Source organism: Equus caballus, chromosome 2 (assembly GCF_041296265.1).
Source record: "Equus caballus isolate H_3958 breed thoroughbred chromosome 2, TB-T2T, whole genome shotgun sequence".
In the NCBI taxonomy this organism is placed as follows: Eukaryota; Metazoa; Chordata; class Mammalia; order Perissodactyla; family Equidae; genus Equus; species Equus caballus.
The window spans coordinates 99,782,306-99,788,553 of record NC_091685.1 but is presented as its reverse complement, the minus strand read 5'-3'; positions in this window follow the sequence as shown (position 1 = coordinate 99,788,553).

Sequence of the window (6,248 nt, the reverse complement as noted above, 5' to 3'; positions counted from 1 at the left end):
AAAGAGATATACATAAGAAACCAACAATGAAAACAACTGAGTTCCTGCAAAAATTCAGTTTATAGAACAGAGCAGAAAAAAGAGAGAAAAGGAATCAAAAATACAACCAAATAGTATAAATACAAAACTATAACTGGGGCCGGCTCTGTGGCCGAGTGGTTAAGTTCACGAGCTCCGCTGAGGCGGCCCAGGGTTCGGATCCTGGGCGCGGACATGGCACCGCTCGTTAGGCCACGTTGAGGCAGCATCCCACATCCCACAACTAGAAGGACCTGCAAATAAGATATACAACTGTGTACAGGGTGGGGTTTGGGGAGATAAAGCAGAAAAAAAAAAAAACCAAAAAGATTGGCAACAGTTGTTAGCCCAGGTGTCAATCCTTAAAAAAAAAAGAAAAAAAAAAGGAAGATTGGCAACAGTTGTTAGCCCAGGTGCCAATCTTTAAAAAGAAAAAAAATAAATAATAAAAAAAACTATAACCATGGTGGTATTAAAAAATAATAGCAATAACACAACAAATGTTTAAAGAGTCTAAATACTTCAATTAAAATACTGATATTTTCACACTGGACTGGACAGCAAAACTAAACTATCTTCTGTTTATAAAAACCACATTTTACATATAAAGGCAGATATATATTGAAAGTAAAACGATCAGACTCCCACTGACCCCTAAGTAGCAAGACTATAGGATAAAAACAGGCATAAAATATAAACAGGAGCATCACTGTTGGAAAAAAAGAATCAGTAACCTTGAAGACAACTCTAGAGAGATTATGCAGTCTGAAGGCCAGAGAGGGGAAAAAGCTATAAGGAAAAATGAACAGGGCCTCAGAAAAGTGTGGGGCACCATTGGGTGCACTAACATAAACTTAATGAAATCCCAGAAGGAGAGGAGAGAGAAAGAAATAAAAAGTATTTAAGGAAATAGTGACTAACAACTTTCCAAAATAGGGTGAAAGAACATTAATCTAAACATCCAAGAAACTCAATGAACTACATGTAGGACCATGGCACAGGGATCCACACTCACACATATCCTGGTCAAAATGTTGAAAGCCAAAGATAAAGATAAATCTTGAAATTTATTAGAGAAAAATGATTCATCATGTAAAAGAAAACCCCAAAAGATTGTTAGCTAACTTTTTATCATAAACAATGAGGGACAAAAGGCAGTGGGATGACATGCTTAAAATACTGGAAGCAAAAAATAAATAAGAGCAAAAAATCATAGACCACTTCACAAATAAATTCTACCAAACATTTAAAGAAGAGTTAATAGCTATCCTTCTCAAACTGTTCCAAAACATTGAAGAGGAAACAATGCTTCCAAACTCATTCTAAAAGGCCAGTATTACCCTGATACCAAAACCAGACAAAGACACTACAAAGAAACAGAAAATTACAATCTGATATCCCTGATGAACATGGGTGCAAAAATCCTTGACAAAATATGAGCAAATCAATTTCAACAGTACAGTAAAATCATCATACACCATAACCAAGTGGAATTTATCCCAGAGATACAAGGATGGTTCAATATCTGCAAATCAATCAACATCACATACCACATTAATAAAATGAAGCATAAAATCATATGATCATCTCAATAGATGCATAAAATCATTTGACAAAATTCAACATCCATTTATGATAAAAACTTTCAACAAACTGTGTATAGAGGGAACATACCTCAATATAACAAAGGCCATCTATGACAAACCCATAGCTAACATACTCAACAGTGAAAAGCTGAAAGCATTTCATCTAAAATCATGAGTAAGACAAGGATGCCACTCTTGTCACTTTTCCTTAACACAGTATTGGAAGTCCTAACCACAGCAATCAGACAAGAAAAAGAAATAAAAGACATCCAAATTTGAAAGGAAGAAGTAAAACCTAAAGACTCCACCAAAAAAATACTAGAAATAATAAATGAATTCAGTAAAGTTGCAGGATACAAAATCAACATACAGAAATATGTTGTGTTTCTATTTACTAATAAACACTCAGAAAGGGAAATTAAGGAAACAACATCTTTTGCAATTGCATCAAAAAGAATAAAATACCTAGGAATAAATTTAACCAAAGAGGTGAAAGACATATACTCTGAAAACTATAAGGCATTGATGAAAGAAATTGAAGACAACAAAAATAAATGGAAAGATATACTGTTCTCAGGAATTGGAAGAATTAATGTTGTTTAAACTTACATACTACCCAAAGAAATCTACAGATTCAATGTAAACTCTATCAAAGTACCAATGGCATTTTTCACAGAACTAGAACAAAGAATCCTAAAATTTGCAGGGAACCACAAAAGACTCTGAATAGTCAAAGCAATCTCAAGAAAGAAGAACAAAGCTGGAGATACCATGCTTCCTTATTTTAAACTATACTGCAAAGCTATAGTAGTCAAAACAGTATGGTATTGGCACAAAAACAGACACATAGATCAATAGAACAGAAATAAGTCCATGCTTATATGGTCAACTAACCTATGACAGAGGAGGCAAGACTATACAATGGAGAAAAGACAGTCTCTTCAATAAACGGTGCCAGGAAAAACAGATAGATACATGAACCATTTTCTTACACCATATACAAAAACTAACTCAAAATGAATTACAGATTTAAACGTAAGATCTAAAACCATGAAACTCCTAAAGAAAACATAGGGAGTGAGCTCTTTGACATCAGTCTTAGCAATATCTTTTTGAATATGTCTCCTCAGGCAAGGGTAACAAAAGCAAAAATAAACAAGTGGAACTACATCAAACTAAAAAGCTTTTGCACAATGAAGGAAATCATCAACAAAATTAAATGGCAACCACTGAATGGGAAATGACATTTGCAGATGATATATCCAATAAGGAGTTAATATCAAATTTAAATAAAGAACACATACAATTCAATGTCAGAAAAACAAGCAATTCAACTAAAAAACTGCAAGGGATTTACATACACATTTTTCCAAAGAAGACAGACAGATGGCCAACAGACACATAAAAAGATGCTCAACATCACTAATCATCATAGAAATGCAAATCAAAGCCACAAAGAGATATCATCTCACACCTGTCAGAACGGCTATTATCAAAAAGACAACAAATAACAAGTCTTGGCGAGGATGTGGAGAAAAGGGAACCCTCATATATTGTTGGTGGGAATGTAAATTGGTGCAGCCATTATGAAAATCAATATGGAGTTTCCTCAAAAAATTAAAACTCGAACTTACCAAACAACCCAGCAATTCCACTTCTGGGTATTCATCCGAAGCAAAGGAAAACACTAATTTGAAAAGATATATATACCCCTATGTTCATTGCTGTGTTATTAACAATAGTCAAGATGTGGAAGCAACCTAAGAGTCCATTGACAGACAAAAGGATAAGGAAGACATGGTATATATATATACAATGGAATGTTACTCAGCCATAAAAAGAAGGAAATCTTGCCATTTGTAACAACATGGATGGACCTAGACGGTATTATGGTAAGTGAAATAAGTAAACAGAGAGAGACAAAAACTGTATGATTTCACTTATGTGTGGAATCCAAAAAACAAAACCCACCAACAAAACAAAACAGAAACAAACTCATGATAACAAAGAACAAACTGGTGGTCACAGAAGGGAATGGGTTAGGGGATGGGTGAAATAGATGAAGGGAATTAAGAAGAACAAACTTGCAGTTATAAAATAAATAAGTCCTGGGGATGTAATGTACAGCATAAGGAAAATAGTCAATAATATTGTAATAACCTTGTATGGTGACAGATCATTACTAGACTTTTGTGGTGATCATTTCATAATGTATATAAATATCAAATCACTAAATTTTACATGTGAAACTAATATAGTAAAGTATGTCAACTATACTTCAATTAGGGAAAAAAAGGGTATATAATCTGCAACTGGGAGGGAATCAAGTCCTAGAGATTTAATGTAGAGTATAGTGAATATAGCCAATAATATTATATTATAATCATCAAACTTGCTAAGGAACTACATCTTAATTATTCTCATCACAAAAAAAGAATAGCAATTATGTGACATGATAGAGGTGTTAACTATTGCTACAATAACAATCATATTACAAATTATAAATGTTTCAAAGCAACATGTAGTACAGCTTAAATGTACACAATGTTATATGTCAAATATATTTCAATAAAAAATGCCAAAAAAGAATGTTATATAAATGAAATCATACACTAAAAATATAACTAAAAAACTGTAAACCATCAAAGATTCTTATCCTGCCAAATTATATTTCAAAAATGAAGGCAAAATGTCATTCACAGATGAACAAAAATTCAGAGAATTTGTTGTTGGCCCACTTGCCTTGTAAGAATTACTAAAGGAAAATCTTTGGACTGAAAGCAAGTGACACAAGAAAGTAATTCAAATTCACACAAAAAAGAGTGTCAATAAAGGAAATTATGTAGCTACTACTAAAAGACTGTAAAATTTCATATTTCTTCTCCTTTCTCCTCTGAGCAGTTTTAAAGTAAAACCACATAAAATAATATGTGTATGATCGTATGCTTGGGCTTTTAACAGAGAGAGATGTACAATGTTTGACAGTAATAGCACAAGGGAGAGAGGTGGGAATAGCTGTATGGCAGTAAGGAAATGATGTCCAATGGTAACTCCCATTCATAGGAAGAAATGAAGAGAACCAGAAAGGGTAAATATAAGGTTAATATAACTAACTTTATAAATACATACTTATTTTCCTTTCTTCTCTCAGCTTTTTTAAAAATATAAAATTACATAAAGTAATAATTATAAAAATGTGCTTATAATATATAGATATAATACATATACCAATAATACATCAAAAGGGGTCAGGGATGGGTCATAGAATAGTTGTTTCTATATTTAACTTTTTTTAGTTATTATATATCTTGTCGACGAAAATAATCCAGAACCAATCTGTAAATGAAAATTTGGGTGAGTTTATTCTGAGCTGAAATCTGAGGACCATGGCCCGGGGCCTTTCTTCCCAAAGGAAGAAAGGGCACCGAAGAAGTGGGGTTCACAGAGTGGTTAGATACCCCCAAACAGGGTGTTTCACATATGATTGAAATGTCCCTCCCACAATTAGTCACAAGAGTGCCCTGTCGGCACAGCACTTGATGGACACAGCAGGTAGTGGGTCTGCTATCTTGATGGGCATAGCAGAAGGCAAAGTCTATTGTCTCGAGCTGGGCAGTCACAGGTGAGTGCAGCAATCGGTTTCTAGCTTAAGGAAAGATGCTTAATCCTTAAGGAGACACCAACGTTGGGAGGGGGAGAGAAGTTGCACCTTTACCTCAAGGGCCTTTGGTCTTGCCATAGGGAATCTCCAAAGCAGGTATACAATGCATGCTCAGCGGCCTCGGTCAGGACGTTTTGGAAAGACAAGGTCAGGCCGAATTAGGTTTATACCAAATGGCTTCCTCATATTCTCCAATATATCCTATTGCTTGCCATTTTTATTTGTCAATCTGAAATAGAATATGTTAAGATATATATTAGTCAGGGATCTCCAGAGCAACAGAACCAATAAGATTGTGTAAGTATATAGAAAGAAATTTATTTTAAGGAACTGACTTATGCAATTATGGAGGATGGCAAGTCCAAAATCTGCAGTCTCTAGGTATAATCTATCCTGAGACACAACATCTCTACTTTTGTGAACTTGTGAAACACAAGAAACAAGTTACTTGCTTCCAAAATACAATGATAAGAAAGGCATAGGAAAAGTTACAGACGCTTCCTCTGAAAAGGTAGAAAATGGAAAAAAAAAAAAAAGAAGAAGAAGTCACCAGTCCCGAGAAATTTTGAATTCCCGCCTGGCCTGTCAATTCTATTAGGTTACAAGGCCTGGAAATAATTCTCTGTGGTTCAAAGCTCTGCCCTCTGAGTTCATGGCTTTTCCCTCTAGGCTGTGGCTCCACCCTCAGTCATCGTTCCTTTGTCTTGAAGGGTAGCAAGTGTTTTAAATGGAGTAGTTTTATCAACCTATTTCTAGCCTATGGAATTTTGAGAGTCTGACAACATTCTTCTCTTTTATCCTTGCTCTGCCCCTGTCAGTCTAAACTGGTATAAAATTCTCATGAACCTATGACTCTCCCATTAATGTCACAAAGCCTTACTCCATTAGACAAGAGGCTCCCCCGCAGATCTTCCCAGGATAATCCTATCTCTATTCCAGGCTTCTGCTGAGGTGGCTGAAAGGATCCAAGTCACATGACTCAT